The sequence below is a fragment of the Simochromis diagramma genome, unplaced genomic scaffold (genome assembly GCF_900408965.1).
Source record: "Simochromis diagramma unplaced genomic scaffold, fSimDia1.1 OVJJ01000510.1, whole genome shotgun sequence".
Lineage (NCBI taxonomy): Eukaryota > Metazoa > Chordata > Actinopteri > Cichliformes > Cichlidae > Simochromis > Simochromis diagramma.
In genome coordinates this window covers 3,489,398-3,516,484 of record NW_024387326.1, presented here as the reverse complement: position 1 = coordinate 3,516,484, position 27,087 = coordinate 3,489,398, and the positions used below count along the sequence as shown (strand labels likewise).

General features: G+C 39.7%; 1 protein-coding gene across 2 annotated transcripts in view; it reads right to left on the bottom strand.

The window, feature by feature from the left end:
- The window catches only part of pvalb6 (parvalbumin 6), a 50,742-nt gene that overhangs the window by 6,846 nt on the left and 16,809 nt on the right, over positions 1–27,087 (bottom strand). The window contains exon 1 of one of the 2 annotated variants that reach the window (XM_040006150.1): positions 4,151–4,450. The exons of the other annotated variant lie outside the window; for it this stretch is intronic. The gene's annotated coding sequence lies outside the window, so the exon portion shown is untranslated. Of the gene's footprint in view, positions 1–4,150; positions 4,451–27,087 lie in introns of those variants that run through there. 2 annotated transcript variants of the gene reach the window in all.

Here is a 27,087-nt window from a genome sequence, read left to right as displayed (position 1 = left end):
ATCTAATCAGCCAATCATATAATTCAATTCAAATTCAATCTTTATTGTCCCAAAAGGGAAATTAGTTTAGCAACAGGATAAAAGTAAACAAAACAATCATATAAAATGACAATGATAGTAATAGAAAATCTCAGAACGGTTATATGCCATTTAGGAGACAGGATGCAGTAGGGATAAAAGAAGCTTGGAGTCTTTTGGTCTTCCTCAGAGGTCAGAAGGCAACAACTCAAACTCACTGTGAAGTGGATGGTTCGAACAATTAACAATAGAATGAGCCTTTCTAAGCACATTTTTATTGTAAATGGCCAAAAGTCCATCTTTCCAGCGCCCTGAAATTTTGCTAGTAGTTTCTACCAAAAGACCCAACCGATTCTTATTCCTCACCATCAGGTTACCAAACCAGGCAGCGATACAAAAAGACATCACAGATTCCATAAAACTTCTATGAAACAAAGACAACATTTCAAAACACAGTTTATGGTCAAGTACCACAGATATTTATAACTCTCAACGATCCCAATATCAGCAGTTTTAATGATAGTAGGTGATGAGCTATAAGAGGACTGCCTAAAATCAATAATCATGTCTTTAGTTTTTGACACATTGAGTGAAAGGAAGGACTCATCACACCAATCCACAAAATCATCTACAACCTGTCCATGGCCTGACTCGCCCCCCACCAGAAGACTGACGATCGCTGTGTCATCAGCAAACTTCAGGATGTGTCTGTTCGTGAAATTGCTGCGACACTCATTCGTGTACAGAATGAACAGAAGAGGAGAGAGAGGCAGCAACCCTGGGGTGATCCAGTACAAGAGGAGAGCACATCAGAAAATACATGATTCACCCTCACGCATTGTGACCTATTAGTCAGAAAGTCTGTCAGGAGAGTGGCATAGTTGTTGGTGCCAGATGGAGTGGTCCGAGTATTTCAGAAACTGCCGATCTCTTGAGACTTACCATCTGTAGGGTTCATAGAGAGCCGTCTGGGAAAGAGAAAATATCCAATGAAAAGGTCTTGCCGATGAAAGAGGTCAGAGAAAATGGCCAAGCTTATAGGAAGGCAACAGTCGATCAACTATTCTGTTTATAGAAGAGCATCTCTAAATACTTCTTTAAAAATAAATAAATTCAGTTTGCTCGACTTTCTTGCAAAGTCAAATGAGAACACTTGAAATATCAGGTGTGCCTGAAGTATACGATACTGGAGCCAGAATAGATTGGAAGGAAGTGGATGAAACTTGTTCTTAGCATAAGAGAAATCCACATACAAACAACTCTAAAGCTTATTCATGGGCATATTATATATTTGTTTTATCAAATGTACTAATGAGTGAGAAAGGTAATCAGCAGATTTTTTAAAAAGTTGACAGATTGTTTTAACTCTAAACTTTAATGTCGGGGGATTTCATTCAATACCACAAAATGAATCTAAAACGAACAGCTATGCCAGCCATAGTAGCACAATTATTAAGAAGTCAACATGATCCATGTCCACAACAAGCAAAGTCCATTATGCATTTATGAATTTATTCATGTATTTCAAAGTGTGGACTCAATGACTGCTTTGTATATTATTTACTTCTTATTGTTATTACTTTTCTAGTAGTTTATTAAAATGTCAGATAATGAACCATTTGTAATTTTGCCTATTTATTAACAGAGTAATTTATTTGTACACAGTGTATACAGTAACACATTTAGCTCATAATTGGTGAAATGTTTGATTATTATTAGATGACATCTTTTGTCTGGCTAAATAAAAAATTGAAAGTTATTCTACAAAGACCGAACTTTAGAAAACGCTTCGTATTTCTTGAGGATAAGGTAAAATCTCAAAGGCAGTTCTGGTTTACACAAGGCTTGCCTGTGAACCTTTTAAAGTGGGGAAAGACTTGGGAAGTCACATGACTCTGATGGTCTTGCTAGGTGTGGGAAACCCAACTATAGTGCAAGAGTGCCAACTCTCCAGTTTACAGTAACAGCTGCATGGATGTGTGAATATATTTGCGTGTGTGTGCGTGTGCGTGTAAAAGTTTTTAAATGTGTTACTGAGGTGCCAGGCAGACTCGAGTGAAGAGGTGGAATGCAGGAAGAAGAATATACTTGCATTTCAAGAAACCTGAGCCGTTTGTGCCCATTTGAGAATGTGAATCTGAGTGTGTGTGTGTGTGTGTGTGTGTTTGAGAGGAACTCTGTTAAAAGCTGAGGTAATATGTGTGTGCCAGTGTGTGTTAGACTTATATAGATAAACCAAGGCAAGGTGCCCCTTCAGTATTACTGCAGTGCGAACTGAAAATGAACCTTCTTCATTTTTTCTCTTTCCGCCTCTCTGGCATTTTACAGCAATCTAACATTAAACAATAAACACATTCTAGTGGAATTATTGTTATTATGTGACTTAAACACCCCTCAAGCTTTATGCTGATTTAAGGTTTCATTACGATCGCCAACAGCAAGGTTTATTTTGTAATTAAAAACTCCACAATTTTTCATTTGGCCTATAACCATACAGTGCATTTCATATCCCTACAAAAGATTTCAGTATTTAACATTTGTCATTCAGTTCCCTTAAAGGGTGCCAGCAGCTTTCGCTACACCATTAATGTGAAGACAATGAAGCACTCTGATGGGCTATTCTTTCTTGAAACAAAGGGAGCCCTCAATGATTTTCTTTCTCCCTGAAAGCTTTTAATCTGAATCGCCACTGATCTGCAAAATTACCTCAACCAGAGCTATCTGTTAGAGTGCATAAGACTGCTTATCGATTGTATACCGCTCCTTATGAGAAGAGATGGTACAGTGGTGTCAGTTCCGTAACTGAAACAAACACACTTGTGCGTGCATGTAGCCACGGGCGACTGCAGCGAGTAAAAAGAGGATTTGATAAGAGCAGCAGAGGCATGGGGATCATCTGGCTGTTATCACCACTGGCCACTGTCTAATCCGCTGGCAGGTACGGGAGAGGATAGCTTAACCCCTTAGCAGTCCTACAAATTTTGCCTAAAAGGGTTAGGAGTCGGACGTACCGTGGGCGGTACGTCCGACTGCTAAGGGGTTAACCACACAGTTACAGCTTGTCATCAGCAACAGCGCTGCATTTGTGGTTTGCATGTGCGTATGTGTGTGTGTGCAGAAGGATCTGTGCATTGTTTTACAAGAAAATATTCAGTTGCTGGTCAAAGGAAAACAAAACTTCTAATCTAATCATAACAATGATCATACAAATATAAAACTGTGCTTTTTTTTAGACATTTCAGTGTGCTATGGGCTGAATCTGTTAGTCTGAAGTGTTATTGTGTATTTCAAGCAGGAGACATGCATCTTTTTGCTCTTCCTGTACAGTACGTTTTTAGAGACCAGTATATAAGAGATATGTCATTTGGCATCTGAGGTAAAACTGTACTTTAAATTATGCCAACGTAATAAGAATGTCCTGATGTGAAGCAGATACACCATTAATGACGGCCCACGAGCAAAGATGGCCAAAGTTGTACCGCTTTACCCGAGGGGCACGTCCCTGTGTCATGTTTGCACCAAAAAACTCTGTCTCCTCATTAATTAAGACTACAACCACTAAAGTATTGTTCTCCTCATTAATATTCATGGCACAGTTTAGTATGTGAGTAATATGCAACATTTTAATCATAAGCACGTGGATTTATTCTCAAGAGAAATTTCCCGTACTTCATCAGCATTTTGCTACAGATGCATTACCATGGAGCACGGACAGGACACTGCTTTCAATCTCATTAAGTGGTAATTAAAATTTGACCTTGACAGATTTCACACGTAAGCAGTGTTGCAAACCTGTGTCCTTTAATTCTGGCAGCAAAGTGTTACTATCAGAAAGTGATTACTTTGTTGATATCCTGTCGCTCTATCTAAATCTAAGCAGACTCTATGGAGACAGTGAAAGAAGGCAAATTGCTTTTCCTGTTTAGTTGCATCCACCACTGCATTTGATTAGAAAGCAAAGCCAGCTGTAAGCGTTCATCAGCCCTGTGAGGAAGGTACCTGAAAATCATTGTCAAGTGTGATCTGCTGCAGGTTACACTTAAAGCACTGGCCTTTGTCGTTTCATCTCTCATTTATCGCTGTCTTTTTCTTTCAGGCAAACTTTTTGTCTCTCCCTCATTCTTCCTCTTACCTTGTTGCTGGTGGACGGGTTTAAGGCGGGAAGAGGGGCGAGATGGGTTCAGGAGGGATGTCCAGTCAAAGATCAGAGGCTCTGCTCTTTCAGTTTTATACCTGTCCTCTCCAACTATTTTAGGATGAAAAATGGGCTCCGGGTTCAGTGTGGGGACAGGGATGTTATCCTGCTAGGTTGGCCTGTATCGCTTTCCTGACTGGACCCGTGCAAATCAAACATTACTATTAATAATCTTGGATCAATCTCCACCCCTCGTTCCAGCCAGATTTCTTTTCTTATGCTCACCCTTTCTCACCCCTCCCTCACTCTAGCTCTCCCTCCTTCCAGCCATTCGATTTCTCCACCTAATTTTCTCACACCTCCCACCCGAGGGACTTTGCTCTGTCCTCTAATCCGTCTCTGATCCTATCACTCACTCCACTACTTCTCTTTGCCTCTTTCTCTCTCTCTCTCTTCCTCTCTCTCCATTCTCTTAAACTTTTAATTTTCACTTTTAATTCTCCTCTACGAATTCCTCCTTTAAGGCATTCCACATCATCAGTGACAAATTACAAGGCCATGCTCTCTATCACTGTTGTTTTCTATCTCTTGATCATTTAAACTGTTAGAAAGTTGGCATACAAAATTGTCTTTAGGGTATTTCTTATGATGCTTTGTCTAATAATCTTTTTTTTAGTTAGTATTGATGCTCAAGATTTCCTGTATTGTTATACTTTGTCGTTTACACCTGTGGTGGCAAAACATTTTTGATTTCTGTTTATATCCGATGGTGAAATTTGTCATGTGGCTAGCTAGCTAATTAAGCTAACATTAGCCCCTTGAGTTGGCTGTAAACGTTAGCTAATTATGCTAATATAAGCCCATGAGGTAGGTGCAAACAGGATACTTAACAATACTAGTTTGGTTATCTAGAATATATAGTGGGGGGAAAAAAAGAAGAATATATTTCCATAAAGGGTATATTGGGCCCAAAGCAAACATTCCTAAATCCAATGTAAAAAAGAGGATACATGAGAGAAGATTTCAGACATGAAAAAGAGCCAAGTTAAAAGTTTCTCAAAAAAAAGTCCCCACCCTTGGTACTGTTAACTCTGTGTGGCCTTATGTGTGATTTATACTTCTGCTTTGAATCAATGTAGCCCCTACGATGTTTCCAGCATTTATACCAATGCTGGGGGTGTTGCTTTGCAGTTTTGCTGCCAAAACAGTACTTAATGATAATAATAATAATAATGGATTGCATTTATATAGCGCTTTTAGTTCCCAGTAAACACTAGTTTATCCATTCTCTTTCCATTGATTTGGAAAATCGAATCAGAAGAACAGGTGGCCAGGAACTGACAGAAGCCAACAATATGTTCACAGTGGGTCAATCAAAGCTAGCTAGGGTTTCAGAAGGGTTTGCGGATGCTATATACCTACAATGTAGATTTAATGCAGAGGCATGAATCTCACTTTTAGAAGAAACTGAAAGTTTGAAAGACTTGCTGTGGCTTACCCAGGCTGCTGATTCATATCTCGTTACTTCCTTTCTAAGGGAGGGGCTTTGTGAATCCTTAATTGTTAGATTTTCTAAAATCAGTTTTCTGAAGTTAAGATATGAATTAAGGAAAAGAAAATTGAACAGTATTCTGAATAAAATTTGCAGAGAAGTACACCTCCACAGTGAACAGTGCAGAGAAAGAACCTGCAAGAGGACCACGCTGCCGTTGATCACTCAGGCAGTGGCAGGTATTACATCTCCGGCCCAGCAGAGCACACCCAGTGCAGGAATTGTCCCTGAGGCTCACTTATAGATGTGAAGTACTTATAGCTGTGGAAACAGCTGTTTCCACTAAAGAATCGCTCACAGTGACCTTTAGAAGAACAGTCCAAGGCTTAGGCACTACTGTCTGCATGTAAGAGCCGTAAACAAGTCTGTGTTTGTGTGTTTGGGACTCGTGCATGCATTGTGAATGCTGAGTGCAGGAGTGTGAGTGAGACATTAAAAACAGGGGTGTGTATTCTCTGCCGAGCGACTGTGGACACCAGGTGCTATCATCCCAGTTACTGTAAAGATATTGTATTTATGAGGCTGCTATCAATTTCATGCTGGGTATTTATTTTAGAAAGAAAAGTGTTTAAACGGGCAAAGATTTATTATCTTTGCCATCTAATTATGAAATGTTTTGTATATTTGCCTGAGACTGTCATCACCATGACTTTGCAATCCTTACAAGGTTTTAATGGCATTAAATCGAGTTCTCCAATGACCTTCCTAGTCTATATAATGTTACTGGTGGTGTCTGCCATTCTTATGTGGGATTTAATCCGCCCCCAAATGATACTGACCTCTTTCTTTTCCGATCATACATTTTTAGTTACAACATGTTGACAGAAACTGGGAAACTGAGATATGAGATCAGTAATCTAGTCACAGTTACTTGTAGGGTGGCAAAAAGCAATGATATGAAATTGAAGGTACTGACAAATACCTTATTATGTTCAGGTTTAGGATCTTATGTGAGAACTCGAAACTAAAAATAACCTTCTCTTTTAATTCCTCTGCCCCTGTCCTTGCTGCTGTGTATTCTCCTTTTTCTTCCCTCCATCTTTATCTAATTTTGTTGCAACGTTGTGACAGGAATTTCTATCCCTCCTTCCATCCATTACGTTTTTTTGCTAGTACACTCCTTTTAAGTTCTCACTTTGTCCAGCCAAAGGGCCGCAGAGGGAGTTACCTTGATTCCCTCATTGCCTGGGTGCTTCTCGCTGTTGCCTGCCAAGAGGAGTCAGCAGGGTGACAGGACGAAGGAGGGAAGAAGAGAGAGACAGAGAGAGAGAGAGCTGATGGAGTTGTGACAACTGAAGCCAGGAGGGAGATAAAGGTGGGTGATGAACGTGCAGAAATTAAAATAGTAATGACAAAGGAGAGATTTAAAGAGGAATGCAAAGAGAGCATTCTCTCTAGTGAAGGAGTAGAGGGCTAGAAGGTTGACAGTAGATGATGCAAAGGAATTTCGATGTAAGATGGTGTACAGAGGGGTTGAATGTTGTGGAAGCAAAAGGACCGAATGTGAGGAAGGATCAATCCCAGAGTTTGCCTTATGTGTTTGGGTTTATCTCAAACCCCAAAGACTGCAGGACTCCAGGTTCATCATTGGCTCACATTTAGAGACAAAACACAAATCTTTGGGAGTTTTTCTTTTGTCCCAATACCATGGCAGCACAGACTCCACCCTCCCGAACAGCATCTGAATGTTTCCAGTCGCCCTGCTGCTACAAATGATTGGTTTGCCGCTGCACCGTTTTCATTAAAAAAGATTTTTGGCTCGTGTTTACTTATGGGACTCCCATTTGTCAATGTTTGTTTGAGATTGCTCCAAATGGATTTGGATATGTTGTTGTGCACAGAATGGCACATTAAGGTGGAAAATTACAACCTACCTCTCTGATTCATTGGCAGCAGTCATGCAGACCGGATCTACTCTTAATCATGCAAACTCGTTTGGCTTATTATTGGATTCTCCTGAGTTTATCTGGCTTTGTTAGTCAAATCATGATCAAATATTTGTGTAAGTTATTTGCGTTAAAAAACTGCTAATTATTGAGTTGGGATTTAAGATTATGACTATTAATTTCCTCTCAGATTATTTCTTTGGCCTCCTTTTTAAAAGGATTCTAAGCAAAACATGATTACTTATCACATCAGAACAAAGGGAGGTTATTCTTGAGATCAACTAAGATGATAAAGTATAAGGTAGAATTCCAAGGAGGAAAAGAAAGAGAAATGCTAATAAGAGAAGTTGGGTTGAGTGAAATTCCTTTGAGCGGGAATCCAGGTAAGCCAGCATAATGCAGTCACAATGGGAACCTGGTAAGTACAAAGAGATAGGGAAAAAGGAAGTTTGCTCCGAACTATCTGCTTCCCTGCATATTTTAAATGCATGGATGTACTGCAAAAAAAAAAAAAAAAAAAAAGGGTTGACCTCTTTCTCTCTTGTCTTCATATTCTTCTGGAGGAGGTAGGTGTCATTATCTCAGCGTCTTTGTGAAAATCTACACTCAAGAGATGCCTTTGTAAATGGAAACATAGAGGGATTGCAGCAAACAACTGGTTACACTCCAGAACAAGAGGGTTAGAAAACATCTTAATTCTTTGGGTACATCAAACCAAGATGCACTTTTACCAGAATGATGGGAAGAGAAAAATCTGGAGAAGAGAAATAAATCATGACCCACAAGCATACCCCGACATCTGGAGCAATGTCATGCCATTGGGGTGTATGGCTGCCAGTGGAACTGGTGGTCACTAGTGTTTAGTGATGATTTGACTGCTAATAGAAGCAAAACTGATGGGACAGAGCTTCACAGTGCAAAAGGATAATGACCCAAAGACAAAAGCAACCCAAGAGTTTCCTATTTTGATGCCTAGGCTGTCACTGATTGCAAAGGATATTTGTGATGTTATGATTATTATATTTATCTTAGTTTGTCCAATCACATTTGAAGCTCTAAAAAGAAGAACTGTGTATGAAAATAGGTGTTTAGCTTCCTAAATACTTTTGTTAAGTCTCTTGAATTAAAAGCATTTGAATTACATTTAGATTTTTCTTTTAAATCCACTGTTCATATATGGATGCAAAATCACCCTAAAACATGACACGTGACCTTATGCACACTAAACTCAAATACCTTGACATCCCAGAAGTTATCCTATCTTGGTGTCATCTGATGAATATCGTCTCATAACATGCTACTGTCTCACTCTGCAGATGATATCAGTGTCAACTTCTTTTTCCAGTTCATGACACAGAGGTCTAAGAATGGGTCTTGGTATGCCTGTCTGAAATATCCTTCTGTCCTAGATAACCTTGTGATTCTTTTAGAACTCCCCACCCCCTCTGATTCTCTTTCTTCCTCCACTAACAAAACCAATTTGAAAAATGTGTCATCTCCATCTAATGAAAATATATATGTTGGGTTGTCACCGCACAGTAACATTTAATATGGCATAAGTTTTCAAAAATGAGCTCAGCATTTATACAAGTCTCTGTGATCCAAAAGCTCCGGCTTCAGATTGCACTGAAAATTCAATTTCAGAGAGACAAAGAGAGGAGATATGCAGATACTGCTATTGCTACAAATCTTGCTGAGAGTAGCAGCCAATCCAAAGAAAGTGGCTGTCATTTGGAAAAGCGGCCAAAGATGGGGAAGCTAAAGCAGCTTGTTTCAAGCAGTGGATGAATTGGAGGGTCACATCAGTGCCTACCACAAAACAAATAAGGATTACATTGAATTATGAATCATGCAAAGCTACTACAGTGGCTGGAAGGGAACCTAATAAGCCCCCTTTGAGATTTTTATGTGCTACTTGCATCCAAATCAAATCCAGGCCTCTTTTGAGGATACTTCACTGTGCAAAAATCTGATGTGAGGAAATGAAATGTTTTAGGTTAGAATGTCAATAAATGACATCAGCGACTGAAAGGAACAAAAGAAATAAATCATTTTTATTAAAAGAATTAAGAAATAAATATGTAAATACAAGTACTCTTGTATTCCTTGATAGAGACACACAATTTTTTTTAAATGTAACATCCCTGACACGCGCGCACACACATAAGCTTTAAGAGTGTTTGCGAAAGAGAAAGCTGGAGAGAACAGCCATCATCTTTGTCCTCCATGTGCACTGTTATATTACTGTGCCTCAGCAGTGCTTCCATCCATCTCGCTCTCACATCGAAATGCAGAAAGAAATGTAAAGTACACAGAGTTGTGAGACAAAATTTGATAGATTGATGGGAAAAGTGGCAGCGAATCTGACAATAGGAGAAAAAGGGAAAAGATGTGTAATAGACAGACAGAAAAATCCACCTGGTTATTCACCGTAATAATCATCAGTCCCCCTTTGAACTATAGAACTGCATCCCGTAAACCTAGAAGGTTTCTGCAAATTTATAGATGTAAAGGACCGCTTCTTGCTGCAGGGTCTGAAGATATTGGACAAAGATACCCAGAGACTTGGAAGTGTGAACGAATGATTGACCTGTCTCTACACACAAAGGAGGATGATGTACCGATAGAGAAGAAAGGTTGATGGAAGGTGGAAAAAGACGAGACAAAAAGCTACATCGAAGAAAAGAGGATTTTGCTGGATGCGATTTAGGGTGGAAGATGTATGAGTGTGCCTGTCAGATATCCATCTGTGCGTCTATCTTTTGGTCTGGAGAGTTGAGAAAATAAAATTTCTCACATCGAGCGACTGTTGAACTATCCATGAGGTGACAGTGTTGTCATCAGCTGTGCCTTCATCCCTTTTATTTTTCATGTGGCCACAGTGAACATGGTAATTTTGTTGAAACAGTTGTCATGCTGACTTAACAAGATGAGGATGAAAACCCTTCAGCTGATTTTCAGAGATTCACCATCTTTCGTATTAAAGGAAGTGATTTTATCTGGTGACGCTGGCGCACACCCATCAGAGCAAGCTGGAGTAAGATTATCATCCCATAGATTTAAAAAAAAAAACAACCTACGAATCGAGTTATGAGCTTAACAAGTTACTGTGATGCAAATAAGAATATGTCTCGTGGATATGGTGGAAAATTACTTTGAATTGTTAATGTCAGCATCCATGATCAAAATGACAATGCCTAAAATCATTCAGATGTTTTATTTGGTTGAAAGCGCGGAGATGACAGATTGTCCAAAGAATGTTATGGCAATCCTTTTTCTCTTCCACTGTGTGTCTTCTGTCCTGTCTCCCTCCCCTCACCCCCAACCGGTCACAGCAGATGGCTGCCACTCCCTGCGCCTGGTTCTGCCAGAGGTTTCTTCCTGTTAAATGGGAGTTTTTCCTCCCCACGGTCACCAGGATATTCTCTGTATTATTGGGTCTTTACCTGACAATAAAAAGCACCATGAGGCATCTGTTGTTGGAATTTGGCACTATATAAATAACACTGAATTTTTTGGCTGATATATCCTGATCTGTATCAAAGTGGATCAGACCAACATCGCCGAGGTCAAGGTTTGAAAATTTCAGGACAAGTGGTTCTGATATATTCTGAAGAAAAAAACAAAACAAAACAGAACTTCCAATAAGAACTGGTCTGATGATCCTGAGTTCATTAATTACCGTCTGTTACAAGGTGTTGGTGGGTTCTGGTCTGTCCCAAAGGGTAAGATTGACCCCTCAGCTAGTAAAATGAAGTCATACAATTTGGTAATGAAAGCATTCAGCTCACCAATAAGTTAATGCACTAAAGACCAAGCTCGTGCTAATTATCCATTTGACAGTAGCTTGTTAGGAGACCTGGGTTGTTGATCCAGAGTTTTGAGTTTTCATTATTATTGAACTTTGATTTTGATATTATTTATCATTTCTACTCTTTTGGTTTATTTGTTAGAGTTCTCTGTCTTATGGTTTATGTCTCTGTGTTCTATAGTTGCCGTTTCCCCTATCAGCTGTGTCCCCTTGTCAAGACCGCGTCTCTGTGTTATGTTTCCTGTTTTATTTTGAAAGTCCATGTCTCATGTTAATGTTTTGCTTCCTTTGTCTCATTAGCCCTGATTTATCCAAGCTGTGTTTCCCTCCTGTCTCTCATTCACTGATTGCTCCCTCTGTGTATTTAAGCCCTGTGTTTTCATTGGTCTGTGTCGTGATCTACCATCATCCTATGCTGTGTGGGCTGTCCAGCTGCCTGCCAGTTAGTTATCTGTATTCTCAGTTTGTTTAGTTTTCTGTTCTGCCTTGCCATCCAGCAATAAAGCTGAGTTTGAGTTCACGTTTGCCTCTGAAACTTTGTGTCCTCCATACCACCACTCCTGCCTGCACACAGCCTTTACCTGACATAGCTTAGTGCATCTGCATCAATAGGTTGATCATCGACACTGATTTTCTGAGCACACGGGGTTATGGAAGTTATGGAACTTTTCCTTTGTCTTATATGTGTTTAGAACTAAAAAGATGTCGCATATCAGCTCATGAGGCTGGCTTTTAAAGAATGATCTCGCTTGTAAATGACAAAACAAAATGTTTTCAGTTCATTCTGCGCTCACAGTCGGTGACCCTCACTCATCCGAGAGTGTGATTAGTTCTTTAATCCACTTCAGAAAATGTGTCTCCTGTTTTGTATACTATAACTATAATTTTTCTTTGAGTGCACTATGAGTGTATGGGTTCAATTATGCACACTGGTTCATGCTGTGGTTTAAAATAGTTTGCTATAGCCTATAAAGGTGAGAGTTTTGGCAAAGCTTTAGATTGCTTGCCTTGTTTGTTTAAGCTTCAGTTCCTTTTTATGAGTTTATTATTTTCTTGTGTGTTTAGTTGCCTCAACAGGTCTGTATTTGTTCTCCAGTGCTCCCTTCGATCTTTTGAGTTTAACAAGTGTCATTTTTGTTTTACTGTAACAGTCTTGTGTCTGTTAGTTTTACTTCCTCAGTCCCATTTTTCTCTTGTCCATTGTCAAATGATCTGTTGTTGCTTCACCATGCAAGCTCTTGTGTTCGGGGATTTTTGCTGGTTTCACATTACTGGACTATGTTGAATATGGAGTTTGTTTTTGGTCTGAATAAAGGGCTTGCTCTCCATCGCTTAAGTCTGGCTCCTGTGTCTTGAATTTGGGTCCACAGCTCCACAGGTCAATGACACCACTGGTTAATCTGCTGATTCATGCAAATGGCCAACAGCATTGCCAGCATATATGCTTTTGCACAATGCATTACATGTTAATCTCCAAATGTTCACATCCCAGTATTTTATATGTGGTGCCGACCATGATAGAGAAACATTACTTTTTAGTTTTATGAGGTTAGCAATAACTGTTTTTCCATGCATTATTAAACAATTAGAAAAAAGACATATAAACAAAACCATTGTGATATATAAACTTGGCATATGATTGCATCTAGGAGTGGTGACGAGCTACAGTGCAGGGTATTGCAGAGAGATGGGGTGATGTGTTTGATTCACACAGTATCTTGTGTCAGCCTTGGCTGGATGAATGGTGTGAACTCAGGCAACAGGTGTCTGGGAATAGCTGAGAGTGACTTCAGAAGCAATATAAGTTCCAGCAACCAGATATGACAGGCTGTAGATATTCAGAGAGAGAGGAGAGTGAGAAAGGGGGGAAAAAAACTCACTTTTTAATTTTTTATTTCTTTCTTTTTTCTTTTACTGTTTTCAAAAAGTTACATTTCCTCATTTAAAAAAAGTCCAAGTGTGAGAGCTGGAGTTGTATAAGCAGAAAAAGGGATGTTGATAACGAAAGGAATGAGAAAGAGGAAGTATATCTAACATGAAATGTTAAAGGGCACATTGTTGCTAAAGAAAAGTACTGGAAATGAGGAAATAGAGCGATTTAGGGGAAAAGCAAGCTAAACATCTTAAACTGAGGTCTACCTGGAACTAAATGAGAGCTGGGAGAGCGTGTTTGTGGCCACTGGTGTCACTGAAGGAGGTTTACAGTTTCTGCCAAGCACGATTTGAATGTAGCGCCAAGTAACCTGATCGCTGGCAAAATCACAGTGAACTAATTTTACCTTCAGCAGTTGGTTTACATTCAGTGAAGTTATTTAAATTAATTTCTTCTTTAAATGGAAGGGAATGATACTGATAGATGAAAAAAGCTTGAAGAGAGTTCACGAGGGAAAGTTATCTCATTCTGATGGTGATATAAGTGATCTGTGAGTAGATCCACAAACATTCCCATCATATAACACCTGTCCTGCAGCTCTCTAAAGACAAAGCATGAAAATGGATGAGAGTTAGGATTTTACATCTTGACTAGTGTCTGATTATTGTGAGATTTTTTACATTCACAGTCCCCAGAGGGATGTATCTGTCAGCTCAAAGCATTGCGGAGTTAAATGTTTTAGCTGATATATGGAAATATTTAAAAGATGAGTGTTTCCCCCCCAAAAAAAACCTTTTCTTTTTTTGTCTTGTTTTCTTCTTCTGAGCTGTGCCTGTGAGTCACCAAATTTAACTTTATTTTATCTCAACAACTCTTTTTTTATGATGGCCCTGAGGGATTCGAATGCACTGCAATCTAAGAAAGCGCCAGCAAACAGAAAAAGATTGCAAAAACATATACAAACCAAAGTAGGAAGCTGAATAAAACATAATGGAAATTTCACAAATATTTCACAAAAAGCAAGAAATGCCAAGAATGACACTGAGACGTGCTTAAAAAAAGGGGGAAGATTCATCAGTGTTGTGAAAGAGAAAAAGATGCAAGATAAAGTGTTTTTTAATCGCATAATGCACAACCTGATCAGTGCTGGTGCAGGATCAACATTGCGACTCACGAGTCCTGAAGTTTGGATGTTCACTTTGCATTAGCCAAGAAGTTAGCTAGCTTGCTAATATGTATAAATTAATAAAGACAACACTTAAAAACACTTACCAGCTTTTTCTAGCAGACAGTTTTATATAAACAAATGGATTTGGTTTTTCTTTTTCTTCCATATTCCAACGCATTGACATCCCAACAACACAAATGTTGATCCTGGACCAATATTATTATGATGATGCAGGACACAGGGAAATCAGATACACCTTCATATAAGAGTGTACATACTCTACCAGTCAAAAGTTTGGACACACCTTCTCATTTATTTTCATGACAATTTACATTGTAGATTCTCACTGAAGGCATCAAAACTATGAATGAACACATATGGAATTATGTAGTAAACAAAAAAGTGTGAAAGAATTCAAAACATATTTCATATTTTAGATTCTTCAAAATAGCCACCCCTTGCTTTGATTACTGCTTTGCACACACTTGGCATTCTGTCAATGAGCTTCATGGGTAGTCAGATGAAATGGTTTTCCAATAGTCTGCTCAGAGATGCTGAGTGCTTGTTGGCCCTTTTCGCCATCTCATACCAAACCATCTCGACTGGGTTTAGGTCAGGTGATTGTGGCCAGGCCGTCCATCACTCTCCTTCTTGGTCAAATAGCCCTTACACAGCCTGGAGGTGTGTTTGGGGTCATTGTCCTGTTGAAAAATAAATGATGGTCCAACTAAACGCAAACCAGATGGGATGGCAGGATGCTATGGTAACCATGCTGGTTCAGTGTGTCTTCAACTTTGAATAAATCTCCAACAGTGTCACCAGCAAAGCAGCCCCACACCATAACACCTCCTCCTCCAGGTTTCAAGGTGGGAACCATGCATGTAGAGACCATCCATTCACCTTTTCTGCGTCGCACAAAGCCATGACAGTTGGAATCAAAGATCTCAAATTTGGACTCGTCAGACCAAAGCACAGATTTGATTGGTCTAATGTACATTTCTTGTGTTTCTTGGTCCCCAAAAATCTCTCGTGTTTGTTGCTTTTCCCTGGTCCAAACCCCATTTTGAAGGCAAGAAATTTTACAAATGATCCCTGACAAGTCACACCTGTGAAGTGAAAACCATTTCAAGTGACTACATCATGAAGCTGAGAGAAGGCCAAGGGTTTGCAATGCTGTCAACAAAGCAAAAGAATCTAAAATATTAAACAGATTTAGAATTATTCATCTTTTTTTTTCTACATAATTCCATAGACCTTGCTTCATATATTTGATGTCTTCAGTTTGTATCTACAACGTAGATAGTAGTAAAAAATAAAGAAAACACATTAAATGAGAATGTGTGTCCAAACTTTTGACTGGTAGTGTACATGTTTGCCATTAGCCTTTAACAGTCACTTCGGCAACACTTGATGTTGTTTGTACGTTTTCGCAGCATTTTTCGATTTTGATGGTGTTTTCTTAAGTTGCAGCATGTTTGACCTCTCGGTACTTTTTTCACCTAAGACATTTTAAACTTTAGATTTCTGTAAGTGGTAAATAGTTCAAGTGTTATCTAGACTTGAGGAAAGCTCAGTAACACATAGGTTATGTATAACACAGTGTTACAACAGAAGTACACACCAAACACAGGTCGCCAGTCCATCACAGGGGCTAAAAATGGCATCACAATTTATCTTTACATATTTAAAGAATTTAAATGGGTTTTGATCAAAAAGTTGATCACATAATGGAGGTACTGGGAAGATTTGTTGAAGCTAAGTTAAGAGGAGAGGTGAAAAGGAGAGTGCAGGCAGGGTGGAGCGGGTGGAGACGAGTGTCAGGGCTGATTTGTGACAGAACGACGACAACAACAGTGAAAAAGAAAGTTTACAAGATAATAGTGAGACCTGCTGGGATATCATGTTTTGATTTAGACACAGTGCTGCTGACGATAAAAAAAAAACGTCTGGCAGAGCTGCAGATGTTAAAATTTTCATTTGGAGTGACCAGAATGGACAGGATTAGAAAAGAACAAATCAGAGGGACAAGCTCAGGTTGGGCAGTTTGGAGAGGCAAGGCTGACATGGTTTGGACATGTGCAGAGAAGAGTTAGTGGATATAGTGGAGAAAAGATGTTGAGTATAGAGCTGACAGTCAGAAGGAAATAAAGAAAGACCTCCGAGAAGATGTGGTAATTGTGTAGTGATCATAGATATAGCAAAGGAGGACTTGCAGGGGGATGGTGTGACAGAAAAGGATGTTGGGATAGGGTGGAAGACAAAGGGAATAAGAATGTGATGTGTCCCATTCACCTTTACTGAGGCTTTTATATAAAATTATGTCATTTATAAACTAGATGAATTTCTTTATAAATAATATGAATAACAGTAATATGTGTGAGGATATATTTTATATGAAAATGCACATAAAATCCAAAAATACACACATTATAAATCTTAAGTCACAGCTAACCTGTGTGTATATACTCACCTGTGTGTTTCAGTATCTATTGGTTTAGCACAACTGAACATTTTGAACTACAGGTAAAACTCTTTTATTCCTACAAATTAGACAACCGGCTAATCTTTAAAGGAAAGAAAGCTGAAATAGCTGATAAAGGGGATGAAATTACTGAGAAAACTGCTTCACAAACACACATGCATGCATCAATGCACTCCCATTCAGCATATTTGCTCAGTACCAGTTGCAAACTTTGCAAACACAACCTATAAGCCAGCAGACACTCGTGTATATATATGCAAATATGCTCATATATGGTATACCTAGACATATACTGCATTTTAAAGACTGCAGTACTTGACCTTGAGATTCAGTATGAATTAGAAAATGCATTTCTTACAGTAGGTGTGGAGTAAGAGCAAATCACTAGTGTCAGGCAGTAAAGGCATCAAGGGAAATCTCTGAAGATTACTCAGCCTTAAATCCTCTAAAGCTTTAAATTACATCGGTGGAAATCTTCTGGTTATGATAATGACCAACAAATATGCTCTTGTCAGACACAGCCTTATGTTTGTGCATTCCTTTTGTTAATCTATGGGCATGCTTGGCGTCTCCGCCTGCTAAACACTGCACATTACAACGACATTAAAGCGATAACAAGGCCACGTTTGCAAAGAAAACAGCACCTGCTCTGCAGTCTCATCCTGCAGATGTCTTGCTTTATTTGCTTTTTATGACCAGTATAAGTTCAAGAATCTGTCTTAAGTGAATGGTCTATTAACACACATTATGCTAGGTGGATAACAACTTGCTGTGCACTGAAAGCCAGCCACACTGCAGTCAAACACTTATTTCAGTCTAGGACTCTCCTGGGAGAGATGTTCTTCAGAGCAATGCTCTGCAAGGCAGAAAAGAGGGCGCGCTATCATTATATCATCAATCAGTTGAATGTTAAAGTGGCAGTGCATCAAAAAGGTAGTGCATGTAGTGCATGCACTAGACTATAGCTTTAGTTCAGTTGTGAGCCGCTGTCCTTAGTCTTTGCATGTTCATTAGTACGTGTATGTTCCTGTGTATTTACAGTTACAAGCTGCAAACATGGTGGCTATGAGTGGTGTTCTTTCTTTAAAGCCTCTTTCATATATTGAAGGACATCTGCAGTAAACTAGAACAGCCAACAAACTATGTTCACCAAGACCATCACTCATCACTCTTTAAGAGAGTTTCAACCACATGACTGCATTAGTTCTACGCAGGTGTACCTAATGAATGGGCAACAAAGTATAGCAAATGTGTTTTGCAGGGTAGGAGGAGTAGACGTCTGACGCTACAGGGACACTATAATTAAGTCAAGTTAATGCACTGGAGTCTCATGTGCATCGATCCACAGCCCGCTAATGTCCCAGAGTGGCATGACTTGTTAGGCTTATTAGATGCACACTTGGAACCACAGTATGATCTGATTAATTAAAAGAGCATCCATTCAACCTGCACACCTTGCTGTGTGACACAAGACAGTAGCAGCAACAGACACAATTGTTTATGAAGTCAGGCGAGTCACAGAAATGCTTGTTTCAAGCTCAGAACAGCAAATATCTTCTTATCTAAGCGTAATGCCAAAATGTCACAGCTATGTTTCATTTAATCGGCTGCAAAAAGAGAAATCATTTTCATTTTGCTTGTTTCAAATGTGTCCAGCCATCACTGGCTCCAGTTTTTTTTATGGAGTAGATAATGGAGATTGCAGTTACAACTAGAAAGTTTGGGTGAAGCATCATCGAGGCTTTCAAGAGCTAGTTCAAAAATCTTTTATTGCTTTTCTGAGAAGCAGAGGCCATCAGTCTTTCTACGAATTACTTCCTCTAACTGTCCCCAATAAAGAAATTCAGGAACTCTTTGAATAAGGAACTCCAGAAAAAAGTAATACCTTTTACAATAAGCCGTTACAGCAAATGACTGTAAGCTGTTAATGTTGCTAATGTTACCCAGCTTTGTAAAAACAAAAAAGAAGAAGAAGAAGAAGAAAAGAAAAAGAAAAAAAATCTCCTGTGGGACAAAGGATATGCTAAATATTAATTTAACAAGTTGTGCTTTGAAAAATAGAGGAAAGAGCTTTAGAAAAATGCTTTGTGAGGGTTTCTCTGCAGGGAAAAAAAACAAGCAACAGCCTCGAGATTCAATTTCATCTTCCGTTTCTTTTCTCGGAGGTTCGTACATTGTTTGCCTTGAATCAAACATCTCCCTTCCAAACAAGCTGCCGCTGGCTCACCCCCTTTGGCTCGCTCATCCCTGTGTACGCACATATTCACTCCTCACCCCCATCCTGTGGTTTTACCCAGATAAAATTGGATATGGCATTACATACCTTCTGTTATTACTTTTACATTAACCTCGGCTCCTGACACATTACAATAACAACAAGCCTGAACACAGACACAATAAACACAGAGTGACCATCCAGCCACTCCATTTCTTTTCCAGCATCACTGATGTATGAGAAATCTGTCACATATGCTGAGACTTGAAGCTTAAAATTTCATGCAACCATCAAAGTTTGGGGAAAACTGGGAGACCAAACCAACAAACAGCCAAATGTTTTTTTCTGATCACTCACACTAAAGTGATGCTTAACAGTCACAGTGGTTGGTCCATTTAGATAAAGAACAAACAGCAAAGAAATTCTGTGCTGTTTGTACAGCAGGCAATACAGTATTGAATTTCTGTGGCTTCAGCACTTGCATACACTAAAAATACAGCACTGCGAAAGGCCAGTGGATGCTGGCAGAATGCAAATGGAAAGGACGTTACAGCACACTCTCAATTTAACCTCGAAATCAAAGTCAGCAAGTGATTCACTCAGGATCACATGAGGACCAGTTCTGACCCGATCTTTGATCTTTAAAGGTTTCTCGTTACAGTTGTTTTCATGAGCACCCTGCTGCATTGGTGTTGTTTCCTTCTAAACTCACATTGTCTTTAATAGTTCAGTCCTTTCAGATTTGATAACAGTAGCCCTGTCAGTAATGAGATGTCACTGACACAGTGGCCACAGAGAATGTGCTGAAGATGGGTTGTACTCTGCCCTCATTCCCCTTTTGCCATTACATGAACATCATCACAGGTGCTCAAATTTCAGTTTCAAATTCCACCACCTCTGAAACGCACTCGCTCTCCTCTGCCTTCCAGGTCTATCAACCCTCAGCTCGCCCGTATTACCTGTGCTTTCTGAACAGCACTGGCAACGAGTGCGAGCAATGATGTCTGTGTTGTAGCTCTGTTTAACTTCTGCCAGCTGTGCTCGCCAAGATGCGCTACAAGTGCATCAACTGCGCAAAATGGGAGTGAACTTGTATTGTGAATAAAGAATGGGATTATAAGATTTAAAAATCATTGCACTCTATTGTTATTTATATTTTACACAGAGTCCCAGATTTGGGGAAATTTGGGTTGTAATTAAAGTGCAACATGTTTGCCATGAAATGAGGAAGAGACAGCTTACAAGTGTTAATGTACTTGTGTAGGCAAACATACTTGGATGTCTATAGGCAGATGTAGCTACGTGGGATTTGCTATTGTGGTTATTGCCTGTGTGTGAACCTTTTAAATGTTGGCTGGGCTTTTAATATGATCAGTATTTGTACCAGAAGTGAAGACTTAAACCTACAATAGATAGATTGGTCCAAAAAGTCAGACAGAGAGTTTGTTCTCAATTATCTCTGAAATTTACTAACTCTGGAACTTTTAAATTATTTTAGATAGTGATCTCAGTTTTTAACTTGTTAATAAGGTTTCCAAAACAGCTTTCTTCCACTTGAAAAAGTCAAAAGTAAGAAAATTCTAATCCCATACTGTGAAACTGGCCCATGCCTTCATAACAAGCAGGCCCCAGTATTGAGGTGACGTCATTGACTGCCTTTAAAACCCTTCTATTAGTTTATAAAGCACTCAGGACATCTCTGACTTGCAGGTTATCAGGTGCAGATATTTTAACTGATCCCAGAATTAGATCTAAGTGCTGAGGGTGCTTTCAGGTAATGTGGTCCTGCTCTTTGGAAGAAGCTGCCTTCTGACCTGAGGTTAGTTACAACTGTGTCTACGTTTAAAAAAAAGGGAGTGGAGTGTGGAGGAGTAATCCGAGCAAATAAAGAGTGAAATCTGGAGCAAATCGGCCGAGTTTTAGACTCGAGCAGTAGAGCTGAGAAAGGCTACAGGGAGACCAGAGTGGACGGCAGATGATGAACTTTATTTCCTTTTTTACTATAATAAATTTACTCAACATGTTTCTTATTTTGTCATAGTGAACTTACATAGTGAGGTCAGTTTTAAAATTACTGGTTCAATCTGTTTCACAGTGAGTGCTCTGTTGTTGTACCTTCTTTATTTTAGCGCAGCTAAATGCGACTTTATTTTTCACGTTTTCCATTATCCAATTATTCTACATTAATAAAATTATTGTTTATGTTGATTCTTGCACCCATTGTTTATTAGTAAAATATATTTCACCATTCTGTTTTGTAATTAAATGACATGTATCATTTGTAAAACTAATAAAACACTTATGAATTCCTCTTAAATACTTATTTTGCCAAATCCTGCTTATATTTAGAAGAAGTAGAAGGAAAAACTTACAACTTCTTTAAGAAATGACTTCTTTGCTATTCCTGCTGTTTCTGCAGGACAGGAGCTACCGTTAGCCTAGCCTAGCCTAGTGCTAGCCACTACGTGCTTCCAGTTTTTTATGCAGTTGCTGACTTACTTCCTCTTTTTCTTAAATCGGATCTAGTGCAGGAAAATTCCAGCCCAGGCAGGCTGGTGCCAGCAATGAAAGAAAGATTTATAGGCAACCAGTCTAAACTCTGATGGTGTCATTTTCTGTGGTTATTATGAAGAATATACTCCATAAATTTAATAATAAAACGTTAAAGCAAAAATTCTATTTAATGTCTCTCGTAATTAACATTAAACTGTAAATCTTCTTCCAATAAAACCCCTAACTTTCCTGAATGCAAGCCTTGGAGAGGAAGAGTGTGTCTGTGTGTGCTTCCCAGAAAAGAAAAGAGAAAGTTTTTACTATCTCACACAGCTCCTGACAATGAATAATGATCAATACTTTGACCTTAGTTGTTACTCCCTGAAGGGTAGCTGCTGCACCAGAGGGAGTCAGTATTAAAACTTATACTCTTCACACCAGCATGTCAGTGTCCACACGCTACTTCTGAGTGTGTGTGTGCAGAGATTCTTAGTTCCTCACTTCTGGCATCTCGCAGAACAAGCACAGATGAAGTGAATACAGAGCAGATAAGATGGTGCATGAGGGGAGCAGCGAGCACAGCGACTGAGAATCAGAGAAAGAAACAGAGCTGAGTGTCTGAGAGATTGCCTTTGATCCCCTCGTCCCCTCGCAAGACTTTGGTTTATCATTCATTCAAGAGCGGTTCGCCTGTCCTCTCTTCACGCTCAGCAACATAAACAGAAGTCACCCGGACTCACACACACAAACACACGCGTGCATCTTTTCCTCCTTATCTCTTAAATCACATCGTACCCACTGAAGCAGGCTTACATTAAGGATTGATGTCGTAGTAGCTCCTGAACTGGGCCTGCCAATAAGAGCTCCTGACACATAATCAGAGGTGACAGATGAGGCAGGTGAGGAAGGGCAGGGTGGGGGGGAGACAAGGAAACAGACAGGGGGAGTAATTAGGAGAGGCATGCAATGCTGGAAAGAGGGGGTGCGGGAAGCAGAGGTATGAATGAAATAGAGCGTCGAGGGCTTAAAGATAGGGGCAAAAGAGGAAGCGCAAGCAAGAGATACGTGCACGCGAGTGGCAGAGCTTTGATGAAAGCAGTCAACTGCTGTGCTGACAGTTTAATGAAAACAATAATAGACCAGCTTTTTTCACGCCTTTTAAATTATCTTTTGATCTTTCTTCCTCGATCACACTGCAAGTCAAGTCATCCCCCACTTTTTTACAGACTGAAATACCTCAACGGCTGCTAGACAGTGCCATGAAATTTTGATCCCCTGAGTTTTACGTGGGTCCACAATGAAGTCTGCAATATTTTTTGCAGACAATCATGTTTCCCATAGGATGATCTGCAACGAGCTTTTGAAGATAAACGGCTGTGTGAGTATACTCAGTTTCTATTTCTCTCTTCCACCTTTAGTCCTCTTTCTGTTTTTCATTTCCCCAGCATCCCCACTTCATTTTCTCAGTTGTACGTCCACGTCATCGCTTCTCTCCTAGGTAGCATTTGGTATCAAATAAAGTTTCTTCTTTGTTTCTTTTTTGTTGTTCTTTTTCTTTTTGAGAAATATTTGTATCTTTCTCTCTCTCACAGTTGGATGTTGGCACCTGTCAGTTTTCTTGAGATCTATGATTGAGTTTCTCATTTCATTATTACGCCACTTTCCATTCATGCGAGACGAGACAGAGTCAGATGCTGTGCCTCAATGGGCATGTGTTTCTTTGCATCTCAAGTAGCTACTGAATGCGTTGCATCAGTGAGACGGCAAACAGTCAAATTCAGAACAAGGTTATGTCCAAAATCATTACGTCCTTCATTACTTCCTGTCCCCTGCTGAAGTTCTATGAGTTCTATTTGTTGGTTCATCTGAAAAAGAGAAAACATTGATTTTTGTTTTTTATGAATACAAAATACACTGAGTGTATTTTACAGCCAAGTTAGAAGTTAGTAGCAAGTTGGAAGCCAGTTGGAAGTTGGTTTCCATTTAAAGATTTAATGCTTTGCCTGAAGTATTTCTCTCTCATTTCCTTTCATCCATCCATTTTCTGCCACTTAACCAAGTCTGGGTCAGGGGGTGGGAGTAAAAACAGAGATACCCAAACTTCCCTGTTCACACTTCCTCCACCTTGGAATCCGAGGGGACATCAAGGTGCTCCATAGCCAGTTTCACAGTGCCATCTACTTGGGGGCCTCCTCCATCTTAGTCAGATACCTCAGATCCACCTCAAATGGTTTCCTTTGATGTGGAGATATCCTGGCTTTAGCAGGGCCCCTCCTAGATGGGTGAGCTCCTCACCATATCTACTAAGAGAGAGCCACCCTTCAGCAGAAACTTCCTTCTTCTGCTTTTATCAGCAGTCTCATTCTTTTGGTCACTAACCCCCTTGTGGGCATAGGTGGGGTTAGGGATTGGAAGGTCAGGGGTTTGAATCCACTGAGCGGCTACCCTGAAGTACCCTTGAGCAAGGTACCGTCTCTACACACTGCTCCCTGGGTGCTGGGGTTAAATGCAAAGAACTACAGAATTTCCCACGTGTGGGACTATAAGGGGTTTAAAATAAAGAAAAATTTAATTAAAAAAAAAAAAGTAGATCGACCACTAAATCAACAGCTTTAACGTCACACTCAGCTTTCTCTTCACCACAGTAGAGTGATGATGATTAAATCCATAAGATAAAAAAACATAGAGATGTTAACAATTGCTCTGTGTGTGATAATCCTTCTCCAAAGTTTGGCCCACACACATGAAGGAAACAGGGTAGATAAAGACATTTAGCATTTTTCTGATAGTACCTACTTGGTTCGGTTCAGCACGATTCGACTCGGTCTCTGGGGATTTCCTCATACCAGGTACTGTTTTAGGATCTACTCGTACGGGGTTGTAAGAGATCTGATGTCACCGATTGGCGAGTCAGTGACATCACTAGATGACTCAATAGACTCCTCCATTGTTCTGGGTAATATAAAAATGACCTCACAGTACTTTTGGCCATGTTGCTATAACAACCCCACGCACATTAGGTGGTACTCAAGTCGAGTCAAGCTGCGTCGACTCAAGTTGAGTAGGTACTAATGGAAAAGGGCTAATATACATTAGTATTTATTCCATTATAGTAAGATGTAAGGCAATAATTAATTAAACTTAATAAATAGTCATTTTACTGTTAACCAACAGTGAGGCTCTGCAGATGAGTCGAAGGGGCCACAGAAAACAGGCAAGTATGCTGATGTCTACTCAGACTCCCTGATGATGTCGGCTCAGTGCTGTACTGCACATTTGGATATCAATACCAAATAAATAAAGGGCTAGTAACGCCGATATCAATACAGATACTTTTAACTTCTAAAGGCAGCTTATGTGTAGGAGAAAATTGCCAAAAATTGTTAATTTAACACAATTCAGTGGGCTACATACTCAACTCAGAGTATAGAAACAAAGCATTGATCATACTGTGCTAGTATTGATTCAATACCAGTTCCAGCGTTGGTATCAAAATTATCAATATTTGCATAGATCCGCCCACCTCTACCACTCAGATCCAAACAGACCCCAGAGGACCAGCAGATGTGGAAACTTCTTAAAGGACTTGGTTATAAATGTAAGTCCCATGTGAAAATGACACTTAAAAGTGATCCCAAAAATAAGTGTGCAACATCGATCCCACCTGCCTCTTAATGTTGGATTCTTCAGTTCTTCCAAATATCCTTTGTTTGATATGGTTGAAAAGCCAGTAGGATCGCCTAGTCGGAGGACTTTTTGGTGGAATAACGTCACTGCATCAGTGAATCTCTGCCAGCTCTGCCAATTTTAAAAGTGCTTTTTTTTCCCCCAGAGTTTATAAAGGAGGGAGGAGAGGAGGCATGTTGAAGTAACTCTAAATCAGTGTTATGATATCATCTATTGGGATTGGAGCCATTTTCAGCAGCAGAGTGAAAAGGTAGCAATACAACAAGGCTTTCCTGTATGTACACTCTCTGAGTCTTTGCTTCCACGTTTTCTTTTTTAATTTTATTTGCCTCATTTGTCTACGTGACTCCTCTCCATCCCCTTGAAGCTGCAGAAACAATGTGGCCCTGCAACCTAAATTAACACTCTAATCTATCTCTCTGGCTCTCCATCCATCTCTTCCCTTTCATTTAGCCTTTATCCTTTCCCTCAATCTTCCCCTCTCTCTTTCTCTCTCTTTCCCTTTCATCTCCACTATTCCCACCCATAGTTTTCCACTTTCCTTTCCTGGAAGTGGCACACATACGTGGTCTCATATGTGCATTTTGAATTCCCCCATTCTCTCGCCCCTAAATCCCCTAAACTTCCTCTCTATTTTTTTCTCCTTTCACACACCCGTCCCCCTCGAGATCATTTGGCCACAGCAAATGGGCCATTATATTCCAGGTGCACTGCATTGACCACAGGAGGACCTGGATACAGCTCACACAAAACATGCACACACATACACAAACGCACACACGCACATCTGCGATGAGCAGCCAATGGCCCAATCATTGCACCAACAGTTCTGTGCCCAGCATTTCCTCTTCTTCCTTTCCTCTCTTTCCAGGAAGACTATCTGTCATGTTTTGCCAGTCAGCCTGCGTTAGAATAGCCGAATCAAACATAGAGTCATTCTGTGTCTTGAGAAATTGACTTATAATCCATGAATATGTAGGTGAACACACCGACGTGGAGGTACAAATGTATACCTGCAACATATCATATAAATGTACACACACAGTCAAACTTGGTACAGTCCCCCTTGAGATTTTTGACTCTGTGTGATAAATGTGTTTTCCATGCCATCGTCCCAACTGTTGCCAAGCCGTTACTCTCGCCTTCTCTCTTTTCTTCTAATTCCAAATGGATTAATTCATCTAGCTCATTAAATAGACAACAGCATCAATACTGTGCTGTCATAATTTTGCCTCTAGGCTCAATGAGGTGTAAAAATGGCTATTATAACTTGTTGGGGAAGACAGAAGAGTCACTGTATTTGGATGGAAGTGTCTGAATGGGAGTAATCTTTCATGGTAGAAATCAGTAAGACATTTGCAACCGCCAAGGAGAATTTCTGAATTAATTACTTTTTGGATTGATATTTGTGTGAGCCTCACTTGTGGGACAGATTCATGCGGTTTCTGCATTTATCAACAAAATGCCACCATTGTTAACAATTTAAATCAGGGAAAGTAGATAAGAGGTTTATGGAATGTGAAAGAAGTCGGGAAAACAATGTGGGGAAAATAAATTATATGTCTCATTTATCTAGTTTTAACCTCTGATAAGCAATAGTTTTGGCCCTTATGGGGAGTCTTTTGCTACTTATGACGAAATGATTGCACAATCACTGCAAATTATGGTTAAGTTTCAGGTGCAGTGCTTGAACTGGCATCATTTCTGCTATTATGTATCAATGAGTGTAACCAGTGAGATGCTCTCCTCTGTCGAAGAAACAGATAT